Source organism: Protopterus annectens, chromosome 1.part0 (assembly GCF_019279795.1).
Source record: "Protopterus annectens isolate FY-2018-M chromosome 1.part0, PAN1.0, whole genome shotgun sequence".
In the NCBI taxonomy this organism is placed as follows: Eukaryota; Metazoa; Chordata; order Ceratodontiformes; family Protopteridae; genus Protopterus; species Protopterus annectens.
In genome coordinates this window covers 1,271,498,320-1,271,525,696 of record NC_056725.1, presented here as the reverse complement: position 1 = coordinate 1,271,525,696, position 27,377 = coordinate 1,271,498,320, and the positions used below count along the sequence as shown (strand labels likewise).

Here is a 27,377-nt window from a genome sequence, read left to right as displayed (position 1 = left end):
GAATATTTCTTATATATCTGAGATTATAGGTAATCAAGCATGTCTTTAGCGAGATGACTATGGGTCTTAATTATTCGATTTTTAAGTGCTGCATCATAGTTCATTGCACAGGTGTGTAACTGGGGTTTCACTTACAGAGTTATGTGGATAATTAGTCCTTTTTGGAGGATATGAACAAGCAGCATTCTTTATTTATTCAAGGTTAGATGTATTTACTGAAGTCTGTATTTCAGTGTGTTAGGATTAAATGAGACAAGGCAACTTGGCAGTATGTGAGGGATGCTCACAACTTTATCAAAAGATACTGACAGAGACACAGAGTTGTTTTAGTGTAGGGTAAAGGGGACCAAGCCCGTTGTTAGGTGGTAGGCACTGGTTTGAAGAAATGGGATAAATGTAGAAGTAATGTTGTGTTTAAATTGATTTGGGTTAACTTGCACATTGCCTTCATAAAATATAAGTTATACACAAACGAATATATATTTAGTTGCTTCTTCACATATCCAGTATAAACTAAAGGTTATAAATAGAGGTACTAATTTGGGAAGGCAGATATGGTTTGTGGTTTGAAGCCTTGGCAAAAATATGGGTATTCATAACTGGAAAAATGTATCTATCGTGAGTCTTGTATGAAACTATTTAGATGAATTGTTGCTAGGCTGACTAACCCAGCTAACAAAGTCAGAATAATGTCATATTTTAAATACTTGTTTCCTTGGATTGCGGCTATAATTTGGGCTGATTAACCCAGCTAAGAAAGTCAGAATAAATGTCATATCTGAAGCACTTGTTTCCTTGGATTGCGACATTGCAAGATGCACTCCTTGACAACACTGAGCACAAAACACTACTTATGAATAGCTGAATAAGAGGGGCAGCATTTTCCTTTCAGGAATGTCGGCAGCCCTCCTTCTTACATGAACATGTCCCGTTACATTAGAAGAAAGTGGTCATTATATGGGGAATAAGGGTTTACGATTTTCAGTATGTGCTTTCCGCTTTGGCTATCATCTTCGTAAGGCAGTGATGATTATTACATTGCTAATGGTTCTAAGATTTGAAAAAGTAACAGAAATGACAAAAAATGAACAAGCGATAGTAAACTTGATAATGACATGTTCTGAAAAAGTTTTAAATAAGAAGTAGAAATCCAAAAGTAAACCAACAGTTGTTGAAATAATAAATATTGCTGATCGGTCTCCTATAATTTGGGAGGAAGACAGATGCAGTATGTATCATAACATGTGGCCCTTTGTCAGTACTGAAAATGCATTGAAAGATTAAAATTGTCTAGCTTTTGTCACCCTGCAGAGACTAACTAGTAGAGACTAGATGCTAACCGAAACACTGCTGACTACCCAATCCGGATGAGTAAACTGAAGAAACTGAAGAAAGAAAGAAATTACTGCTTTCCAAAACTAACTAAAAGTAACATATATTTTTAATGTGTATGACTGTCCAGCAGGTGCTTCATGATCTTGACCAGTTTTTCACTATGATTTAGAGATTCAGGTGTCTTGGTGCACAGCGAGTGCTATAATTTGGTAGGACCACTAGAATCACTATTTAACTGTAGTTTCCAGGCATCCTTCATGCCAAATGAATGAAAATGTCATCCCTTTGCATAAGGGAGGGCTGTCTATGGACCCAGTTACTATAGATCCATAGGTCTGATTAGCTTCATATACAAGGCCATGGAAGGAATTATTACAGAAATGATAAACAATGTCATAGGAAACCTTCAGACACTGGACTCAACCTAATTTGGTTTTGTTAAGGGCAGGTCATGCTTACTCAACCTGGTGGACTTCTTTGAGAAGTCACCAAAGCAATGGACATGGATAAAGCATTCAACACAACAGCCTACTCTGGCATTGTAGACAAATTCATGAAATTAGGTATAAACACAGTGTCATCTACTAGGATGCCAGCTAGCTCATAGGTAGGATCCAAGAAGTTAGGATAAGGGAGTCTTCCTCCACAAAGAGATCGGTCATTAGCGGAGTCCCTCAGTGCTCTGTGCCAGGTCTGCTCATTTTTGGCATCTACTTCTCAGAAGTCAAGACCAATATCAAAGGCTTCTGGCTGGCCATGTTTGTAAAAGACTGCAAATTAGGTGCAGTTGTAGAATCCTGCAAAGACACAAGTACTGCCCAAGTAGGCCTGACACAGACTAATAACTGGTACCATAGCCATGGTCTAAAACTCAATGCAAGGAATGCATAACAGTATCCTTTGTGAAAACAGCCACCTCTGGAAGCTATTACATTGATAATATACCCCTCAGGGAATTCCCAATAGTCGGGTACTTGGAAACGCATGCAGACAATAACCTGGTCTTCAATCCCTGTGTGTCTATGGGAGTAAAGAATTAATTCTGTGTTGTGCAACTTATAAGCAAGGGTATGGCATCTAGGTCCAAGAATGTCATTGTTCCACTGTACTCAGCCCTCATCAGACAAATCATTGAGTACAACACTCCCTTTGTTATGCACCTGATCAGGCATATAAAACATCTGGAATGTCCACAGAGGTTCTTCACAAAAAGAATACAAAGCATTATTGACATGTTACATGGACTGCCTCATATCTTTATCCCTGTACTCTGTCACCTACAGACTACTGAGAAGCAATCTGTTTCTGGTATGCAAGGTGTTCTCTGATCCTGCACTGATAGACCTGCTATACATTCACAAAACAAATAATATCAGAATTACCCAGACTAGGGACACATAACTTGTCTGTGAAATAAATAGGACATATTGGAGGGGCAGGTTTGTGTCTTAGAGACTACCCCTTTTCTGAAACATGCTTCCCATCCATGTGAAAGAGAGCACTTCCCTAACCCAGTTCAAACATAACTTGGACCAGTGACTGGGGAACTGGAAATTTACCCCTGATCTGCAAATATGTCTGTAATAGACAGTGGCAGCCTATAAATGCTAGACCACCCAAGCCCAAGCCCACATATATTCCTTCAAATTGTCTTGACTACCAAAAGTTGTCAGATGTATTTGAAAAGCATGGCTAGGCTTAAAAAAGGGCCCTGGGCTCATTATACTAGTATACCCTTATGAACCAACTATCCTACTTATCTCAAAAAAGGATTTAAAAATGTCTATAATTGTTGGTGATTTTTATTTTTTTACATTTTTCTTTTGTAATACTGATGCAATTTGTAATGTATAAACTGAAATTTAAAATTGTCTGTAATTATGGAGCTTTTCTCCCCGGGCCTCCACTGAAAATGGGACTTTTTGGCCCAGTTGACTTTCATGGTCAACAAATGTCAATAAATAAATAATTATACACATCAATGACAGGAATTGTTTTGCTCGTGTTGCATATGCCCATAGCTATGCATTCAGTTCCAACAAAATAAACACCTTGTACTCTTCCAAATGTTTTATGCCCACCAGTTGTTGTGTCTTTCGGCTTTTCCCAGTTAGGGGTCGCCACAGCGGAACTCCAGTCTGCTAATGATTGGCAGTAGATTTTTACGTGCTGAGTTGCTGGCCCTGACGCACAACCTTCAACAAAGGTACGCCCATTCACGCATGTCTCCACACAGAAGACGCTTTAGCTGAAAATCGAACAGGACGTCTTACTGTGAGACGACAATGCTACCGCAGCACCACCACCGCAGTTTTTATGCCCACCAGTGCGGAAACAAATCAGACAAGTGTCCTTTAACACAGCATTAAATGCTAAATCATAAAAATCACAAAAAGTGACAGTAAACCACGGCTTGTGTTTTACTGAGGAAATACATTTCTCTGTTTCATAATTACTGTGCTGTTGTGTAAAAAACAGAGTTCAGAGAACACCCTTACTCACTAATATACATCATAAGCAAGAAAAAATTGATTATGAAAATGAAATAAAAAATTCCATATTTAACAACACTCTTAGATTATCTGCAATGCTCATAAATAATGATAAAGAGTTTTTATATTCATAAATATTTTTAAGGTACCACATTCCATGGTTAGGATAACAGACCAAAAAAGTGTCATTTGGCATCTCACACAGAGATGGCTAACATTTTCATCTCTTATTTCAGTACTAAGTATGGGAAATAAAATATTTCACCAACCAAAACACATGTTTTAGATTAAAGCAGTGTTAAAATGAGGATGAAATATCATTACGAATTAAACAAATAAAGTAAGATTATTCCCATGTTCCAGGTCTTGTTACAGGAGTAAGATTTATCACAGATCTACATATGTCATCCTTTAAAACTGCGTGCTGTGAGCTGGCAGAGTGATGGTTGTGCTTCTCCTAGACTACATACAATAGTGTCACTCTAGAATCCCAAATGTGTGAAAAGCTGTAAAACTGAAGTATTACCTCATTTGTATGACCTCTTCATTCCAAGTAACTTCCTTGGAAATACTGCTGAAACTAGTTCAAAGTGGGTCTAAAATGATATGGATAAACAATAAGATGGCTTTACATAGGAACATGCCTTCAGTTATCAACATTCTGTTTCACTATGTTAAATAAGAAAAACTGATAATAAAATACATTATAGAATTGCTTTTCTAGGTCTGACCAAAATATTCAGCAGGCCAAATCATGTGAATGTCCCATCTACACAATAATAAACAAATGTTATTAACTCTTTCAAGTCCCCCTGTATAAAACCCGCGTTGGCGCGGCTTTGCGCGATTTTGCGCATAGCACAGCATCGGGCAGCTCTGCTTAATTGGGTTTAAACCATTCTCGGCTCCGCAAAGTCTGCTCTTCACTTTTTCCCTTAGAGCTGATCTAGTTCTCATAATAAACACCCTATTCCTACTCTAAAGCCTGGCACTTGCTCACTAAAGCAATTATATAAGTCAGCACTAAAAAATTAAAAGCACTACGCCCTCACAAACTCCCCTTGAGTACCTTGTTCCCCATTGACCCTTTTTTTCAATTATAAAGGAATTCCCAATACTATTCTAGCATGTCCAAAGGTCAGTTGTCAATCTCCTCTCCGGTCCAGCTGGTGAATCTGGGAATCTTGAGGCAATGTTACAACTGCCTCATGTACACAGACAACCCTCTCCTCCTCCCAACAAATTCCAACACATTTGAGAGATGCAACCATATAGCCAAACTGGAGGCTAAGCTCTCTCAACTCAGTACTAGCGTAACCAGTAAGTAGGAGATGGAAACCACACTCACTACAATTCCAGTCTCACATAGACCTACCACGACAGCAAACCAAACACATAAACACACAAAAACATACTCGGAGGCTCTAAATAAAAATCTGCCTAAGCAGCAGAGACCTCCAAAGCAGACACCCAAGCAACCGCTACCCCAAAACAAAGCACATGCAACACATAGCTCACAAAGCCAGTGTGCCGTACAGTCACAGCCCTTAAGGCTAAACAACACACCTGATACACTTGTAATAGGTGACTCTATCATCAGGCACACTGACGTCCCGCTCACCAGGCTGAACAAGGAGAAGGTCACAGTGAGCCGTCTGTCGGGCGCTAGGATCCGCCACATAACACAAGCACTCAGGTCACTCCAAGGCGAGTACAAATATGACTCAGTCATTGTCCATGCTGGTGTGAATGACCTGAGACGTACCTCCCTGGACTACATGAAAAGAAACATAGAGGAGCTCTCTGAGCATGTAGCCCAGGCCGGTATGACCCTGACCTTGAGTAGCATCTTACCCTCACCAAGAATGATGCCACAATATGAAGACAAGATGATCAATTTCAACAATTGGCTTAAGTATTGGTGTCATTCAAAGGGGATCCAATGCCTGTCAGCCTGGGATGACATGCTCGACAAGCCACGATGCTGCGCTAGGGAAGGCTTGCACCTGTCACCTCTGGGCTTTCAGATATTGGCAAAGGCTCTTGCCACCCCCATAGTGCCTTTTTTAGGCAAGGCTCAAAAGACAAACCCACCTCCATAGGTATCACAAGGGATAAGAAACTAAGAGTAATGCTACTCAACACCAGAAGTCTAAACCTCAAGATGCACACACTCGAAACTCTCCTTAGCATGGAGAACATCGATATCTGTGCAGTAACAGAAACCTGGTTCAAGGCTCCCGAGAGCACCCCAGCACTACCAGGTTATACCTCATACCATGCTTTTCAGCCCCAAAACTTGGACCGAACCACAAAAGGAGGGGGATTATCAATATTCGTCAAAGATACCCACACCTCCAGGTTGGTGGCACAGCACGAAGCATCAGAGACTGTCCATGTGAAACTAACAGTGGGTAAAACTGCCTTCCAGTTTATAGCCTACTACAGACCACCCTCCCAAACCCAGAAACCCCACTCGGCCTTCCTCAGAACACTGGAAAATATGAAGGTCTCTCTAAACACCATTATATTGGGCGACTTCAACTACCCAAACATAGACTGGGAGCATTACTCTAGCTCCAACACCCTAGCCCAAAGGTTCCTAGAATTTATAAACTCAGATGCTATGGAACAACTTGTTACCACTCTCACAAGAGGGGAAAACATACTGGACCTGATCATCAGCAACATGGGGACTCTATGCTCCAGACCAGCAGTGTATCCCTCACTGGTAAGATCAGACCATAAACTAATCTCAGTGGATATTCACATCCCGACCCCACCCCCTGCCCAGAAAACCACAGTGAAAAACTTCTCTAAAGCAAATTTCACACTCCTCAAAACCAAGGTGGAATCCTTCAAAGCCCCCAGGCCTGTGGAAAATACGGCCGAGACTGCAGAATCCTTTATAAACACATTCTATGAACACCTTCAGGAATGCATGGATCATGCAATCCCAAATAAAACCAAGACCCAATCCTCCAAAGGCAGGCGTCCTGTCTGGTGGACCCCAGCCATAAACAAACTATACAATAGAAGGAGGAAGCTACTACATGATAGAGCAAAATCCCAAAAAGGGAAGGCATCTCTGATCAGTATTAACAAAAAACTATGGGCTCTCATAAAATCGTCTAAGGCCAGCTTTGAGAGAAAAGTTGCACAGGACACTAAGGATAATCACAAGGCTTTCTTTAGTTATGTTAGGAACCTGGGTGGGAATTCCCAGATATCCTCAGAATTAGTCCAAAATGACAAAAAATACACCGAACCCACAGACATTGCCAACATCCTAGCTGGCAGGTTCAGCGCAAACTTCTCCCCCCCTCCCCACCAAAAGGGCAAATATCCATCCCAGCAGAGTGCTGCCCCCCTGACATCTCAGATGCTCAGGTAAGAGTCGCCATCTCCAAAGGAAAAAACACAGCATCAATGGGACCAGACAGTGCCCCAGGCTGTGTCCTGCATGAACTCCAAGAAGAGCTAAACCCAAACATAAAACTACTGTTCAATCTCAGCTTTACTACAGGATATGTACCCAAAGAGTGGCGTACAGCAACAGTGGTCCCTTTCCACAAAGGTGGTGCCTCAACGGATCCTGGAAACTATCGCCCCATAAGCCTGACTAGCTTGGTCTGCAAAGCTATGGAAAGGATCATCATGGACCTCATAAATAAAGATATTAGGGACCTACAGACACTGGATCCTACCCAGTTTGGCTTTGTTAAGGGGAGATCCTGCCTCTTAAACCTGGTTGATTTCTTTGAAACAGTCACCAAGGCCATTGACGAGGGGAAGGTGGTCCACACAGCCTACCTGGACCTCGTAAAAGCCTTCGATACAATACTCCACTTGGGCATTATAGATAAGCTCACCAGCTTAAATATAAACCCCTATGTCACTAGATGGGTTGCAAACTGGCTCAAGGACAGAACCCACATGGTTAGAATTGCTGGAGCCATGTCAGACTCCAAACCAGTTACAAGTGGCGTCCCACAAGGCTCAGTCCTGGGACCTCTCTTTTTCAGTATATATTTCTCGGAGGTACAGGCCAACATGGAAGGACTGTGGCTGACCAAGTTCGCAGATGACTGCAAACTGGGCACCATAATCGACTCTCCAGCCGACACAAGCATCCTACAAAAGGGCCTCATAGAAACAGACAACTGGTGCCAGAGCCATGGCCTCAAGCTAAACGTCAAAAAGTGTATAGTCATCCCCTTTGACAAAAACAAAGTGCCCACAAATTACCACATAGGTGGTAATCCATTAAGTACGGAAGAAGTAATTAGGGACCTGGGGACCCAAGTTGATAGCAATCTCTCATTTGAAAACCACGTGGCCAAAGTGGTTAGAAAAACATTTTATATAGCACACCTAATCATGAAGGGATTCACATCTAGATCAGGGGAGGTCATCGTGCCTCTTTGCTCATCCCACATCAGGCCCATAATTAAGTACAATGCCCCTTTTGGGATGTACCTTACCAGACACCTGCAGCAACTGGAAAGACCCCAAAAGTACCTCACCAGGAGGATCAAAGGGCTCAAACAGATGCCATATGCTGCCCGGTTAAAGAAACTCCAGCTCTACTCAGTGGCATACCGCCTGCTCAGAGGCGATCTATGCCTGACGTATAAAGCCATGTCCAACCCGGAATTAATGGACATGCCGCACCTCAGAAAATCCAAAGCTCATCGAGCTACGTGCTCGAGAGACTTGAACCTCAGCACTGAAATAATTAGGACATGCTGGAGGGACAGATTCATAACCCAGAGGCTCCCTTCACTCTGGAATAAAATCCCAGTCCAGGTTAAGCAGAGTCCCTCATTGACCCTCTTCAAGAGGAATCTTGATGAGTGGATGGGAGATCGTAGGTTTACCCCGGGTATCACTTCTGTGTCACTGTTAGACAGAGGCACAGTATACTAACCTCGAAAAAGGGCATAGCAAAATTCATTTAAAATGGGTGGCGAAAACTAAACACACTCTGGCTAGGCTTATAAATGCCCTAGGGCAGATAGCCTAGTATGAACCTATGAACCTATGAACAACCTGTGTGGTTAATGAGCTGACTGAGAGAACATACTGCTAACTGTAAGGCAAATTCAGTAAGATTCTGGGTTGTATCAACAAGGGAGTAGATTCCAGCAACAAAAACAGTGTATTAGCCCTTTGTAGATCTCTGGTGAGGCCAGACCTAGAGCAGTGAAATGTGTTCTCAAGGATTTAGTGGGGTATAAATATAAAGCTAGTCAAGAAAGTACAAAAACAAAGCCAGATAAATAAAACTGAGGACAGGGGGTATAAAGAGAGGCTACAGGAACTCAAGCTATTGTCACTTAAGAACAGCTGAGAAAAGGGAGGTATGGCAAGGGTATGAACAGACTTAGTAGACAGTGTGATGGTAGACACTTATATGTGAGTGTGTGGGCAAGTGCCTAAGGTGGGTTCATGTGTCACCATGATGCATGGGCTACCAGTGGTGACTACCACAGAAAAGTGCTGTTTAGCACTGGCGGTAAATATGTACAGTTCAGAGATATGAAAATTAACTGATAATAAGGTCTTCCTTATTGTGGCTAAACATGTCTCTGAATCATATTTTACACAATCAGCTAATTTGACCTATCTACAGTATGCAGTTTACATGAGCAGTATGGATTCTTTCTGAATCCCAGGGTCAGCATCTCAGAATTCTCAAGGGTCACAATAAATGGTGCCATGGCATAAGGGCATAAGGGAGAATGTGAACCTGCTGAACTAACTAATGCATTTACTAGTGGGGGGGGGGGTCATTACATCTTCTAGAGTAGAGGAAACATTGCATATAAGTCATACCAAACTGCTGGTACCGCTGTAAAGACCATATAGCTGCCTCACCTGCAACACTGTCAGAAGTTAAGATGTTTATTTAACAAAATTATGCTAAAACTCTGTAGAATATATGAAAATATGTAACCAATAAAAAGGTCTGGAGTATTTAATTAACTTAATCTGTTGGAAAAAATAGCATAGTTATAAATAATTCAAACTGAGTAGGAGCTTTCATTCCACAGAGGTGTGATTCATGATTCCATAGGGTTAGGTATATTATTCAGAATCATATTTTTCCAAGTCGCATGACAATAACAACAAAGCCTTTTTTTCTGAAAATTCTTATGTTCAAAATACACTTCTCCATGTAATCAGGACTATACCAATGCACTGCAATATTGTACCAAGCAGGCAAACGACTCATATAACAAACCAAGTCTAGACAGAGGCAGTAGGAGGGGACCAGGTGTATCATAGATGTGGCTATGGAATGCAGTATAGTAAATTCAGCACAGATGATGGATTCTTAATAAAAATAATATGCTGGCATTTCAGTAAAAGGATTTTGATATTTTGTTTTCTGTCTGTTATATTAATACCAATTCCCTGCAAGTGTAAATGTACTACTCAAGCTTTAGTTTTAAGTTAAGCTGCCTAATTATTTCCTTTCAGTTTTTACTGGTAACATTGTAATAACCAAGGTATGTTGAATTATGGAGTATTGTTACATTAATGCAAGATTTTGAGGTATATAGAGGTATAGCTAAAGGAAGGAAACAGAGGACAAAATGGACATCCACGCATCAGCATAAACTTTTTAACATAAACAACCAGATGAATAAATTAGCTATCATTGCAGGATGTTGAGCTGTGCAACTGTTAATGGACTTGTGAATGAACAAGTAGTAGGTTTGATTTGTGGGAAGAGCAGTGTATAATGAAGCCTTGTCAGTTACAGCTAAACCACAAGAATAAATATAGGATAATGGGTACTTCACAGTTTCTCAAAAAAGCACAAATGGAAGTTTTATCTGTCAATAAATAACGAAGAGTTGTCAGATATATCTAAACCATAAGAATAGATGTATGATAATGTGAACATTTCTCAAAATAAGCACAAATGGACATTTTCTCTGTTGATCTTTTGAACCTGAAAAGTTTTTGAAAATATACTAGAACAAAACTTGAACATGTGGAGGAGTTTTCACTTTTGGACACATTATCTCTGGACATACTTCACTGTGACATAATCAATCTCAATTAGCTGCGGATTAAAAAGTATATATGAACTGAATAAACAAATGCAACAACAAGGTTAAAATCTATATTTGTGACTTTTGAATGTAATCAAATCAAAGATAAAGCCCAGGGTTTCAGAAAAAGCATACCAAAGTTCTAATACAGAAATTAATTGAGTGTGAATCTTGTCAAGAAGAAAAATATGTGAATTACTGGTGTCACCGAAGAAGGAAAAATGAAGTATCACAAAAATGATATTTTGAATAGATTCTAGCTTTCTTTTGGGGGATTTACAACCAGTTTTGCTGATGGAACTTGAATGGAAAATATCATACCCTAAAAACAGAAACAATATGATGTTTAATCATCTTGTAAATAGTCATAAAATAAATGAACCCTTTGGAAAAATATGGGGTATGCAGCAATCTAACATTTTCATCTTTGCCAAAAGAGGAGATACAAAACTAAGGCATTTGTAATTATAACACAGCTGTTATACCTAACAAAAAGGAAGTCATATTTCATGTTTCCTGCAAGGATAAAGTATGTAGCCAATGGCATGACTTTGATGTCCGATTTGCCAGATGCATCTGAAGCAGAACTGATATTTGTATGATTTTATAGCATTTTCTGTGACTCAGTCTGCCACACATTGCCTAGTGCTGCTCTAAGACAGTTATCATATACATTTTGGCTTTATTTATATTGTACATTATGGGAAGGAGGTATATCTTGCATCATGAGAAATATAACATAATTAAAGTGCATATTTCTATTATAATATTCAGAATGACAAAACAGTTTTTTCTTAAAAACAAAGATTGTGTTTTATACTAGGCATTTGGTTATTTCTCATTACTGTTGTATTTATCTAGTTTAAATCCAGCAGTTAACAAGCAAATGGACTTTCCTATTTTATTCAAAAGAATAATCTTGGAGAGCTAGAAACCACCTACTAATTTTCCATTATATGGTCATAAATAGATGTGTTACATTATGGACTGTGTTAGTTTTGATAAAGTAGAAAAAAGTAATGACTCATAGGTACAAATAGGGTAAGAGAAAGTCAACAGCATAATTCACAAGTACTTTGATTCATTTTACATGCTCGATGTTTTAAAATGCCGAATTTCATATGGCCGAGACCATATGATCGACATTTTAAAACACTGAACGTGTTAAACAGAGATCTCCATACAGAGCAAAATGGGAAATTTTCCCTTTTCCTTGCTGTAGTGTGATCTCGGAGTTAGTATATATTTAAATAGCAGGGGGTGTGGGGGTGCAGGGGGGCTTGCCCATCTGCAAAAATGTCCTAGAACATTTTTTGTTTTTGTTTTTGCTTTAGACGTTCGATGTTTTAAAATGTCTATCATATGGTCTCGACCATATGAAATTCAACTTTTTAAAATGTTAAGCATGTTAAAGTGAATCCATAGATATACATAATTCTACTTGTTTTGCACAAGCAAGACAAGTGATAAAGTTGTATGGATCAAAATCTTAGAAACTACACAAAAATCTACTACCTCATAAAACTAAAGCATTTATTCAGAAAAAAAATGTATCCAATGTGGGCAGGATCTTGGAGATATATATATATATATATATATATATATATATATATATATATATATTTTTTTTTTTTTTTTTTGAGTAAACACTTCTGCTTCATGAGATGCTGGATTTTTATATTTTCTAGCTATCCATCCATCTATCTATCTATCTATCTATCTATCTATCTATCTATCTATCTATTTATCTATCTATCTATCCATCCATTTATCTTTGTTAAATAACATCAGAAAACACTTGACGTTAAAAAGAATGCAAAATGTATAACAATTTTTTGTAGGGGGACAAGACACTCTTACATCCCTACCCATGCTGCAACTTATATATACACCAACTCTATTTTATAAGTAATATTTTTGTATATCCAAAAAGACGTAGTCGGACTACCACGAAAAAACAATAAATACTTTATTAAAATAAAACAAACAGATGAGCGCTTTCTCGTACTCCCCTGGTACGCTTCATCAGATCTAAATTAACAGGGCATCAACTTGCACTTAAATAGTGTAGAGCTATTACATTCCTCCAATCAATTAATCAATTATATATGGAATCTAAATAAAATAATAACTAACATATAAAGTATTTATTGTTTTTTCGTGGTAGTCCGACTACGTCTTTTTGGATATATTTCTATTTGGTTTTTACGAAGTTGGGCTTCTAGGCAGCAACGCTCATCTTTTTTATTCTATGTTTTACACTGTGTGAACGCAGCTACCACATGATAGACGATACTGTTATTGAGTTGGATTACAACCCAGAAGGAGGAAATTTAAATATGAGATGGAACTGTATTTTTGAACAGCGTAATAACCCTCTACTTAACATAGAATTACAACAAGTTTCCACGTCTCATACAGGTATCATGGACAATTTAAATCTTAATGAGTTCAATACTTTAGCTAGAGATCTAGAGAACAACTTATATAAATTACAAAGACTTTCGTGGCAGAGACGCCATATGGAAGCATGCTCACATTTTAATGTTATTCCTCGGGGTATGAGGGTTTTATGCATGTCTTCCTATGGTAACAGCCACCCAGAACTGCTTAAGAGATGGCAGCAACTAAATATTGTACTGAGTAATAAATACATAAAGTTAATTATTGATTATTTTCTGCCTATTGAGACTGAATTAAGCACAAAAGTAGAAGCCTTAAACAAAGACATTCGTGACAGATTTAAAGGGGCGATATACAAAAGGAGGCTAGAGAATTTATATTCTCAAGTCGCTGCATATAGCGACAAGCTACAACAAATTAAACATCGGAAATTACAAAGAGACTTTAAAGATTTTTCTACAGGCTAAGTCTTCGTATGGCTGAGGAATGATAAGCATAATTTGATACAAGAAAAAACACATAATCTCATTCCTACAGACAATAATTCTATAGAGCCATTAACGAGGAATGTGATTGCCCCTTTAAATATAACTTCCACTCCTGAGAACAACGTCACAAATACAATGACTACGTCACCAACAGGAAATAGTGAATCCAGCGGAAATACATGCAAAGATACACCACCACCGAATCAACAAGCTCTAGCGGCCAGACAGAAAGATAATTCCTTTGAAGCTAGACCGAAATTATACACTGGTAACATGGAGCATTTTTTACCTTTTCCTGTACAAACACAGATAACATCCAGGAGCAGGTCGAGCAGTCGGGGCCGCAGAAAGAGGAAGTTTTCAAATGAAAACTATGAACGGAGGCGACGGATAAAGGATTGAATGACCTTGTATTTAACTTTTCCAGGTTTGACTTTTCTTTAACTGACTTATCTATGTTAAATAGAGGCTTGTCTTATATTCCATCTCAGACTAGTAATTTGAGTGAACTACTGATGGATTTGAGATTATTTGGGCGCTCTGTTTCATTAAAACTGTTGTTTTTTGACAAGCCTGATAACCACAGCAAAGATATTGATTACCGCTTGAAACGGAAAAGTATTTTCACACCTATACCCACAGCTAACCTTGATTGCTTCATGAAATTATGTGAGAATGACTTCTACACATATTTTTTTAACAATGAACGCTCATGTAATTACCACAACATTAGCAAAGAGGAATGGGCCTCATTATATAACTTAGTCAGAAATGAAGAGGTAATCATAAAACCAGCTGATAAAGGTGGTGCGATTGTACTAATGAATACCAATGATTATTATGAAGCGATGAACAATATGTTACAAGATGTGGATACTTATAATGAAATCAGCCATGAGGAATTAGCTAAAATTATAAATGTCATACACAATGATTTATATGACATTTTAATGTGTAGACAGATTAGTTATGAATTATACTTGTATTTTCTAGTTGAACAACCACATACACCTTATATTAAAGGTTTACCAAAAGTCCATAAGAATACTTTTCCTCTACCCATGAGACCCATAGTAGTAGGGGATGGATGGATAACCAAAACTATTTCTGTATATATAGAGAAGAAATTAAGTCCTTTAGTTAAGAATATACCTTCCATACTGAGAGATACATATCAACTAATTGATACCTTAGATTCACTATATAGAGATAGCTTGCCTGATACATGTCTATTGGTCACTCTAGATGTTAAAAATTTATTCACATCCATTCCGAATGAATATGGCATCCAAGCCATCAGAGAGTTATTGAATAATTCGAAAGATTTTACTAATGATGAACAAATTTTAATTTGTGCATTGTTAGACATGGTTCTTTCAAATAATGTTTTCATGTTTAATAATAAATTATATTTGCAGAAATGGGGTGTCGCTATGGGCACCCCATGTGCAAATACATACGCTAATTTGGTTGTCCACTATTGGGAGAGAAATGACCTCTTTAATAGTAAATATTATGTTCAAATACTACTATATAGGAGGTTTGTAGATGACATACTCCTTTTCTGGAATGGAACTACGAATTAACTAAAATACTTCATCCGATATCTAGAATCTACTACTGAATTCCTAAGATTTACTATTGAACTTTCTAGTTATAGTGTGAATTTTCTAGACATTACCATTAAGAAGGATGAACGGGGCAATCTATCGACTTTCCTATATAGAAAAACATGTTGGAAAAACACCTTATTACATTATAATAGCATGCATCCTAGACATGTTTTTTCCAATATTGTAAAAAGTCAATTTATAAGGATACATAGACTATGCAAAGCACCTAGGGACCTGAAACAACAAGCTGATATTTTGGAAGATTTATTTATAGAGGATATAATATTAATACAGTTAAAGAAATTAGGAAATCAATAATTGATAGACATTACACAAATAGTATACAGAAATTGAATAGTTATAAGAGTAATTATAAGTAAAAAAATCAACATAAAGTAACTTTTATCACTAGATATATGAGTGATAATGAGGAAATCACTAGACTTATATCAAAAAACTGGTATATTCTCATGGCTGACTCTGATTTAAGTAAAATATTGGACAAAAAACCCAGCTTTACATATACAAATAGTAAAAGTTTAAAGAGAATTCTATGTATTGAGCGCAATGATAAAGATTCTGAACATTTGGATTGCCCTAGAATAGTATTCACTTTACCATGTGGTAGATGTAATATGTGTCCATTGATTACTAAAGAACAGATATTTATACATCCGACATTAGATTATAGAGTTGAACCTAAATTTCATGCTTCCTGTAATAGCGCCACTTTAATATATTTGGCTAATTGTGATACATGCCAGGCGTTTTATATAGGCATGACTATTAGAAGACTAAAGGATAGAATATATAATAACATGTATGACATTAAGAGATCTGATCAGCGAAATGCTTTAGCTAAGCATTGCCTAGCACATACAGGACATAGTTTTAGATTCAGAGTTATCCAGATAGTCCCCCTTAATAAGAGAAGAGGCAATATGATGAATTATTTAGAAAAAGTGGAACTTGAATGATTTTTAAATTAAGAGCACATCAGGAACCAGGCTTGAATCAATCCATCACAATTAAACCTATGCTAGAATTACGAAGACTGAAGTAGATAGCCATCTATTCACTTATTATATCTGATTCCTTTTGTTAACATTCATAGTTTAAATATATAGACATATTTCATCTTTATATTCTATGTCTTAATATGTGATGTATTTAATACTGGACACTTGAATGTTCTAATTTTATATTTTCTACATACTTACATATATGTATATTTATTCAGTTAGTATACATATATGAGGCTGAATATTTTGATTATATACACATTTTATACGTTACATTTTATCGGATAATTTGATTTTGTTATTATTTACCTTATTGATTTTTATTTTTAGGATAATGTTTTATAGAAGTTTTCTTTATTAGAATTGATGATTTTATTGAAATATTACATAATAATATCAATTAATTTATATGTTAGTTATTATTTTATTTAGATTCCATATATAATTGATTAATTGATTGGAGGAATGTAATTGCTCTACACTATTTAAGTGCAGGTTGATGCCCTGTTAATTTAGATCTGATGAAGCGTACCAGGGGAGTACGCGAAAGCGCTCATCTGTTTGTTTTATTTTAATAAAGTATTTATTGTTTTTTCGTGGTAGTCCGCCTACGTCTTTTTGGATATATTTCTATTTGGTTTTTACGAAGTTGGGTTTCTAGGCAGCAATGCTCATCTTTTTTATTCTAATATTTTTGTATCTATCACTGTGGATAAAACCAAAACTGCAATGAAATAAAAAGTGTTACCTAAACTGAAATGATAAGGCTTTACCCTCCATTGGCCTTTAGCAATTGGGACAACAAATGCATGTTTTATTCAATGTCAATTTTTATTAACTAGATAAAACATTTTAACTGTCAGCTTACTGGCTTCTAAGGTTTTAAAAATAATATTTTTTTTAATACTCACAGATTCCAAGAGACAACCACACAATTGATCTAGACTCAAACCAGTAAAAACAATCATTTAATAATTATATACTTCATCAGTAGCTCATTACTAAGGCTGTTGGGATAAAGTATAAGTGAAAATGAAGAAAACATATTTATGTAATAACATTTATTTCATATTATAATGTAGAAAATGATTATAACACACATACATAATAAAATACTTGAGATTATTTCCTGCATGATTTAATTGAAAGTGGGCAGTCACTGAACTATTAGGACTAAAATTCCTAATATCCCTGAAATATTTAAATATTTATTTTCTTATTTGCCTATAGTCTGCCCTGCAGAGTTAAGTCCACACATGCATTTCAATCCCTAAACTACTGCTGCTTGGTAACAATTAAAATTACTCACAGACTCAAACAGAAAACTATTAATAGAATGCATCTGACTATGATTTACATACTTACTAACATAGCAACATTTACATGCATGTTCTTATTCCTCCCTTAACTCACCTCAGAATGAATTAAACAGTCTAAAAAGATGATCTATTTGTCAAAGTTATAATGTCAAATTTACCCCTGCCAAAATATGGCACTGTATATAACACCCAAATGTTTCATTTGAACATCTATGGTGTTATATGAAGATCAAATGAAAAGTTGGTATTAGTCTATCTGGAATGGAACTGTGTGCTTGGAATTTATTCAATGTCAAGCTTTTATCACAACTTTGCCAAATACCTTGCAATTACAGTTGATAAAGTTACAACTGATAATTGTGACAGAGAGAGAAGAAATTGTAGGTATAGACAATTTCAGTATAAGACATGCTTATCCTGGGTGCAGAAATTTAAAAAAATACTGTAAAACAGTCTAACGAGGGTAAAGATAAATGTGACAGTGTTCAAACTTTGGAGTAAGGAGTGATAAACAGGAGGCACGCTAGCATTATCGTTGAACTGTGACAAAATGTTGTTACAGAGATGCTGTAGCAGTGGCCAGGGGAATCAGTGAGTTGTTGACAGTGATATCAAGGTCAGGAACAACACTATATTTCTCAGAGATTATTCACAGACCAACTTGTACCGTACAGAATAACTTACATGTAGACTGGATGAATACTTATATAAAGAAAATCTCCCACATAATAGAGTGGGATGTTACTTCACATCCAGATTTATGCCAACACCAATATACTATAGCACAAGATATAATCCATTTGAATTAGGCAATTAAGAGAATCTAAGGGCATGATACACTAAGAATTATGATCAATTGCAAACAAAATTCTTAAATATCTCATAAAATGTGAACTGTAGCTAAAGGTGTGAAACTTGGTAATACTAGTCACAAATATATGATGCTTGAATAATAAAGATTGTCTTTAAAAACATCTCTTGAAAGCAGAACCTGCTGATATAGCACAACATGTAATAAGTGAACCTTACCTAAAAGAAAATAACTGGCATCCTGTCCTATTCAACATTGTAGATATGGTCTTAATGGAGCTGGTGAGAGGCACTTATGACCTTAGTAAAGGAACATAGCATTATAATGAAAGCAGATATCTTTGTCAATAAGGAGAACTTAACTGACTTTGTCAGTAAAACTGTTGCTGATGGCAACATAAATTTTCCAGCAATTGGTGTCTATAGAACACCAGGGTCGAGCTCAGACAGCCTAGAGAAATTGATCTGGTATATTTATTCTTTGGATACATATGATGTAATAATGGGGAGGAGATGATCTGAACTTGGCTGATGCAGAATGGGGGGGGACATATACTTCAACCAGTTTAAAGGAGCATCTCACCCCATTCATGTTACAGACTAATTTAAAACAGACTGTTGGCACACCAGGTAGAGGGGAGCAATATTATGAGTCTGTATTTTAATGGTCTTTGAGTCACCAATTGCTGCCTTCTACCTTCTGTCACTGAAAGTGATTATTCATTGCATGTCTGGTTATCTCAACACTACCTCATATGAATAAATGTTTTAAACTGACAGCAATGACTTACTATACAAAGGTAAAACAATACCTGAAATGTGTTCATTGGGGAACTCTTACCATGCAAAGGTACATATGGGAAATGGAAAGGTTTAAATGAATGCATTTATAACTTCAAGAAAGATAAATGACAGATCATGTCTGGGAGAAAGCATTTCCTCTCAAATGGCAACATCAGTAAATTAATTCGATGAAGAACTGAACACATTGATCTAAAAATGGAAAGTGGACAAAGATGGGTTTTGAAACCAAAAATAAATAATAAATGATAAATAATTTAGATAGAGGGAATAAATTTGGTACATGTAGCAATCAAGAAAAGTATGAGGAGCATGTAATTAAAATAAGAAACACAATAAGAACATTTTAAGTATATTAGGAAAAAGTAATAAATCTTTAAACTATATAGAATGATTCAAGGGGAATAGTCTAATTTACAAAGAGAAAACAAAGACTGCCGCACCACTTACAGGTTTAAGAGCTTTACTGTAGGGGATGATATCATAAGAGGTAAAAAGGTCCAGCTTAATGATAATAGAGGAGGTTATAATAAACACATGCTGAATAGGATGAACCACAAGATCCTCAGCACTGTGGGCTATTACAGGCAGGGATTTAATGACATTAAGATACAGCTTAACAAAATGTTTACATTTTATCAGCAGTGCTTGCTATAAACTACTCAAAATTCCAGAAAAATGAAATGTTGCCATAGTTAACAATTACTGGGAAATGGATTTTGTGTTTAGACAGTGACAAAGGAAAGGGCTGTCTCATAAGAATGAGAGAGGAGGACAATAAGAATTTTATGATCCTGTATAAAGACACAGACAGTGAAACAGTAGAAGATTGACATCACCTGTATACTCACCATACTTAAGGATTTGTTGAGGATTTAAAATTCAAAGCAGAACAAACAAGTTGCAGAGGAAATGTTGCTCATTTTTACAAAAGTGAAACTGTATGAAAGGACCCTTTCAGGTAACCATTTGAATGTCAGGACCCACTAGAGCAAGTCTCTAAATACAGAGACTGAATGGCCAAAAAAATCAGACTTACATATACTAAGTCTGAGAAGCCATTTCTCAGAATATTCCCTTTTATTAAGATATGGCAATTTTGGAGTTGGTATATATAAGTCTGGGAGTGTGAGGCTTGCCTCCCCCCCACATGACGGGATGCAAGGGAAGCTTGTCTCTCCTACAAAAAAATTGCTCTTTTCCTGTACTTTCAGTTAGAGAGCCCCTCTTTCAACATGGGATTTCATTTTTTTTGTGAAAAATGACAAAACATTTGCTTTGAAAAATTCCTAATAAATATTACTAATCAATGTTTTGAATGGCTTAGTTACTGGTGAAAACATAGATATAATTGTTTCATAAGCTCAACTCAAATGGTTACATAGTGTGAATGAAAAATACAAACCAATCAAAGATGGTTGCCACTGGTGCATGTGTTTCTGTTTTCTCTATTATTGATAGCTCAAGGGTGGCTGGAGTATTTTATTTAAACTGGAAGAAAACATCTAATTACACCAAATAAGTTAAACAACTATACACCAGTTCCTCCTGTTAAATTTGTACATGGCTGACATGTTACATGAATTCCCGTTATCCATACATGGAAAAGAGGGTAAAGGAGTAGAAGTTAGGTAATATACAAGGAGAAGGGCAGGCATCAGGTGCAGACAAGATAGATAAAATATAAAAACAGACTCATGCAGATGAAGTGGTAGCAGACAAAATACAAAACACGGACTCATACAGATGAAGTGGTAGCTGCTCAAAATGTGGGTGAGGATAATGGACAGACACAGACATAGTTTGTGTGCACAAGTAATGATAGGGAGTGTTGAACAATGAACAACAGATAGGAAATGATACATAATAGGAGGAAAAAACACCAGAATGAGAGTTGTGATGATGTGAGGTATTGCCAGCTATACCAGGTGAAGTAGAGCAGTGGATGTGTAACATATGTCAGCATAGCTAGCTGGAATTTTGTAAAGAATTACATGCCATTTGTATATCAAACTGATTTGTACAGATACTTGCATCAAAAATGTATTTGTAAAGCTGCTTGTGTTAAAAATGTAACAACGGTGTGCCCTGCTGAACAGAAAAAGAAATATACATGTATTATTGCAACTGTGTAAATGAATATGTTTTAACAGAGGATACTGGAAGAGAAGAGGTTAATTTCAAACTTTGAAAATAGTTGGAAATTTAATTACCTGGCTTAGGCCATAAAGATTGTATCTTACAGTTCTCACTGCAGCCAGATACAAAAATTATGTACTAGCAAGCTTTCTGCACTGCAATTTGGGTAAACTAATTTCTACTCTGAAAGGGTGAAGGTTTGAAATTGTTTCATGAATTCCAGGAGCTGCAGCAGATCTTAACAAGGCTCTGTGTGTGTTTATTATTGACACATATGTGCTAAATCCTAACAGCTTCTAGCCAAGGGGGGGAAGCATTAGAACCAAAAGTCAGATGACCAGATGTATGTGATGTCACTCTATAATCCATCGTTAAAATAATGTTTAATATTAGGTGAAACTGAAGTCTCAGAGCAATCTATTTTTGTAACCTGCCAAGGAAGGACTTACTTCATCTTGCATTGCTGTAGTAAGTAAACAGGGAATAATAATTCTTTAGCTCAAGTCAGGAAAATATAATGAGATCTGTTAAGTATTGTTTTTCTGTAACTGTGTGAACCTTTCCACCTGTATTATTTTTAACATTTCCTGTGACTGCAACTCTGGTGTTTATTGTAAATAAATATTAAGTATTTCATGTTCTTTTATTATTTATTATTAAATATATTTAAACTTTTCATTGTGGCTGGTCCCTTAGAAAATATTTTAACCTTTGAGAGTAATTATATCTATTTGCTGACACTGTGGCCACTCCTGAAAGCCTTACTGCATTGGGCAAACACTATCATTTTTATTAACATTAATTTCACTCAATATAATTGGGTACCCTTGAAAGAGCCTTAGAGTGGGTGAATTTGGGGTATCTGATGGCAGTGTAACTACCTTATAGTCTGGACAGAAGGGGGCATAGCTAATAGATCAGTGCCAGCCTTTCCCATGTGTGTTTGTGTGCATGTATATGGAAAGCAAATCTCAAAGTGTGTGTGCATGTGTGTGTGTGTGTGTGTGTGTGTGTGTGTGTGTGTGTGTGTGTGTGTGTGTGTGTGTGTGTGTGTGTGTGTGTGTGTGTGTGTGTGTGTGTGTGTCGGCTACTTGTAGCAGGGACATGAAGCACTGGTTTCATAAAGAGTGTGCTGGCTTACACACTCAGCTGAGGACTCAACCCTACAGCTGAGCCAGTGGGGAGTCTTAGTGGGGATCTGGACAGAGGGGGAAACCTCTGTGTGCTCTTTAAGGAAATTGTGCTTGATGCAGAGAAATGCATCTGGAAATACTAGGTATATCCATTTTTGTTCCAAGTGAACATGTCTCTCTAGTGCCTGTGGTGAGGATTCGGGCTACTTGATTACTGGCCTAGAGTGAGGACACCACATATTGGTGAGAGATGGCGGTGATATTAATTGAACTTCTGTAGCCTGTAAGCAGTTGCCACTAAAGGTGTGTGTATGCTTAGTACCCACAAGGTAAACATCCATGACTTCATTTCACAACAGTTTTATTTATTTTTTTATTAGTTTAGTTTAGTCAGGGAAAGCAGGCAAAGATGTCAGCAGAGGATTATGACAAGCTGACAAAGAACCAGTTGGCCAAGGTGTGTAAAGCCAAAGAAATGGTGCATACCACCCTGACTAAAGAGGATATGAATTCACCCTTAGTTGTAGCTCAGACCAGCAACTAGGAGGATAATCAGTCTAGTGATGGGGATTTACAGCCCTCAGAAACAGGACAGTTCACCTTTTACTCAGAGGACTTAAAAATTGATTTGGAGTCAAAGAGACTTGTGCTGGAGGCCAAATATTTGGAATTAGAATCAGCAGAGAGTTTGCAACAGGCAAAACAGATGTGGCATTTGGAGGCTGAAGAAAATGAGAGACTGTGGTGTTTGGAGGCTGATGAAAATGAGAGGGAGATGCTGACTCTTCACCAGGGTTGCAGAGGTAATGGGGAAAGGAATAACTGAACCCCAGAAGCAATAAAGGAATAAAGGTTAGTAAATTTCTTCCACAATTTCAGAGGGTGACAATTTTGATAGTTTTATTCATATATTGGAAAGAGTATGTAAACAATATAATGTTGACCATGAGCTCTGGGTATGGCTCCTGACCCCATTACTCCAAGGTAAAGCTGTAACTGCTGTTTCTAAATTGTCTGATATTGATGGTTTTAAACTATGATATAATAAATCAATGTTTACTTGAATGCTTTAAGTTAACACCTGAAGCTTCTAGAAAAAAAGTTTCATGAGCATAGATGCAAGGCAGATGAAAGTGTGTGTGATTATATTGCTGAGTTAAGCACTTATTTTCATAGGTGGGTTAGTGGGTGTCAGGTCACCACATTTGAAGAGCTGGCAGAACTTTTGGTGAGGGAACAAGCCTTTAGCACTTTGCCTGAGGACATGAGAATCTGGTTGGCAGACTGCAAGTGTAACTCTGCAGATGACCTGAGGAAAAAGGGGGATCTCTACTTAGCAAGCAGGGCATCACATCACAAGAAGGGCATACCCGGTGCTGCACATGGCTATAAGGGAACTCATAGTGGGCAGCTAAAATCACCCCAGCAGTCCACCAGTAAAAGGGGAAGCCACACGTTCAAGTACACAGCCAGGATCAAGGGTTAAATGTTTTAAATATAACTAGTGGGGCCATGTATTATTTAAATGTCCATGGAGGCCAGGTGGGGAACAAAAGGTAGGTAGCCAGCAAGTGGGAATGACAGTATGCCAGTGGTAAGTTGTCTGGAGACAACATTGGTACCAAACTATCACCAGAGTTTATATCCTATCTTAGTGTATGAAAAACAGGCCACTGCTAAAAGAGACACAGCCTCGGATATAACCATTGTGAAGCCTGCAGTGGTTTAAGAGGAGCAGTACTTGTTTGGGCAGTCCACTCTAGTCAGAGTTTTAGGAGGGACCCCATTCCAAATGCCTTTGGTCAGGGTTCACCTTGACTGGGAGCGTGGAAAAGGAAGCAAGCAAGTAGGTGTGCTGGAGAATATCCCTGCAGATGTCTTGATAGGGAGTAATTTTGATAATGCAGTACCTTGTGTGCATACAGCTACATGCCGTCAGGCTTTGAGATAGACATGTGGGTCTGGAAGCCTGGTAGAAACACAGACAGACCTTGCACCTGAAATCAGGGCTGGTGAGGTGGGTATTTCAGAGAGGAAGCTACCCAGTAGCAGTAAGCCTAATGGTGATCCACAGCTGCTGGTAGGTACTGATGTTCCCTTGAACAGAGTAACTGCTGAGGCAGAGGTGAGTGGTAGTACCCAGGCTGACAGCGAGGCACCACTGTCAGAGGATTTCGGACTTCCTGTGGAGGAAGAGATGGGAAGTTACAAAGATAGAGTTGAGACAAACTCAGCTCTTTGATCCTACATTAAGACTTGAGGGAGGTAACTGGGGAGGTGCCTGATTCTCAAAGAAAAGGAGGGAGTCTGTATATTGGAACAAAAGGTTACTGTATAGAGAGTGGACCTCTGAAGGAGAGCTGGAGAGTGAGGCCATAAAGCAGTCAGTAGTGCCTAGAGCCTACCATCTGGCACTTCTAGCCATAGCCCATGACATTCCTTTTGCAAGTCATATGGGCATAAAGTGTACAAAGAGATGTATTATGCAGAACTTTCATTGACCTGGGATTGCTAGGGATGTAATAGGGTACTACAGCACCTGTGAGCAGTGCTGAAAAGTAGGCAGGGGGGAGATAAGGTCAAAGCTCCTTTGATAGCTCCTTTGATTCCTTTGCCTGTGACTGAGGAGCCATTTCAGATGGTAACTATGGATATTGTGGGGCCTGTGAGTACCCCAAGCTCCACAGGAAAGAAGTATATCCTGGTGGTTGTAGATTATGCTCCCAGATACCATGAAGCAGTGTCTCTTTCTTCCATTGAAGCAGAGAAGGTGGCAAATGCCTTGTTAGACATTTTCAGCGGGGCAGGTTTTCTGAGTGGAATACTGACTTACAGAGGTGCCAATTTCATGTCAGATCTGCTATCTTGTTTATTTTATTTTTATTTATCTATTTAACATTTGTTAACCGGGAAAGTCCAACTTGGAATGAAGCCAATTTTCATCGGAGGCCTGGGGAGAAATGCTCCAGATGCATGTCTTTGAAATGTGGGAGGAAAACAGAGCACCCAGAGAAAACCCACATGAATGCAGGGAGGACATGCAGACTCCACACAGAAGGCACCCCAGCTGAGAATCAAACCAGAGAACCTCTTGCTGTGAGGCAACATTGTTACCGCTGCACCACTGCACCGTCCAAAATGCTATGGAGATGCTGGGGATTGAACCCAGGACCTCATACCTGCAAATCATGTGCTCTACCACTGAGCTACATCCCCTTGCATCTGTGGAAGTGCTGCATGGATGAAGCACCAAAAAACACCCCCTACCATCCCCAGTCTAATGGTCTTGTGGAGAGGTTAAATTCTACATTAAAGACCATGCCACAGGCATTTGCAGACCAGTTTAAGAGAGAGTGGCACAAATATCTGCCTCTTCTGCTGTTTGTTTATAGAGAGGTACCCCAGGAATCCACATGTTTTTCACCCTTTGAGTTGCTGTATGAGCATAGCATGAGGGGACCCATTACATTTGATTCATGATGAGTGGGAGGGTGAGTGTGAATCCCACAAGGAGTCTGTTGTGGCATATGTCCTAATCCTCAGGACAAAGCTTAGGAAGCTCATGGGCTTGGCCAAGAAGATTCTGGCAGGAGCCCAACTGCAGAAAAAGGTCTGGTATGACAGGAATGATGCAGCTTGAGAGTGTGCTGTGTGAGAGCAGGTTATGGTTATTGTTTCTGTCAGACACAATAAGCTGCAGCAGTTCAGTTGGGACCCTTCAAATTCATAAGGAAGGTCAGTGATGTTAACTACATGGTAGAATTGTTAGGTAGGAGGCAGGGGCACAAAATGCACCGTGTTAACATGATGAAACTTTACCATGATAGGGAGGCCCTTGTGCTAAGTATTTGCAGTAGGAGGCAGGAGGAGTCTGAGGGTGAGCTATAGTTACCTCGAGCCAGTCAGCAAAATGCCAAGTTACAAAGTTGGAGCCTAGGGTTGCAGGCATATGACATGACAGTGCAGCACTGTAGTGGGGTCAGCAATGCTAATGCAGATGAGTTCTCAAGACAGGGTATAGATTAATGTATTCCCAGACAGGATCATTCCTCTCAAGCAACATTTCTCAAGGGTCACTTGAAAAACTAGCCTGAGTCTTCAAAGAGGGAGAGAGATGTGATGATGTGAAGTATTGCCAGCTATGCCAGTATACGTAGGGCAGTGGATGTGTAACATATACCAGCACAGGTAGCTGGAATTTTGTAAAGAATCATATGTCATTTGTATATCAAACTGATTTGTACAGATGTTTGTTTTGAAAAATGTATTTGTAAAGCTGCTTGCATTAAAAAATGTAGCAACAGTGTGCCCTGCTGGACAGAAAAAGAAATATACATGTATTATTGTAACTGTTTAAATAGATATGTTTTAACATATGATACTGGAAGAAAAGAGGCTAATCTCAAACTATGAAAAATCTGAAGTTACATTACCTGGCTTAGGCCATAAAGGTTGTATCTTACAGTTCTTAATGCAACCACACACAAAAACTCTGTACTAGGAAGCTTCCTGCATTGTCTTTGAGGTTAACTAGTTGCTACTCCTGAAGGGTGGAGGTTTGAAATTGTTTTATAACTTTCAGGAGCTGCAGCAGATCTTAGCAAGGCTCTCTCTCTCTCTCTCTGTGTGTGTGCGTGTGTGTGTGTGTGGAGGGGGGTGTGTGTGTGTGTGTGTGTGTGTGTGTGTGTGTGTGTGTGTGTGTGTGTGTGTGTGTGTGTGTGTGTATTATTGACACATATGTGCTAAATCCTGACA

General features: G+C 38.1%; 1 protein-coding gene and 1 non-coding gene across 2 annotated transcripts in view; both read right to left on the bottom strand.

Annotated features, from left to right (window-relative positions):
* Nucleotides 1-27,377, bottom strand: part of CCBE1 (collagen and calcium binding EGF domains 1) — a 1,498,511-nt gene that overhangs the window by 1,425,411 nt on the left and 45,723 nt on the right. The gene's annotated exons all lie outside the window — the stretch shown is intronic.
* On the bottom strand, nucleotides 25,767-25,838 carry TRNAA-UGC. The gene has a single exon. It is a non-coding gene; the product is annotated as a tRNA-Ala (tRNA).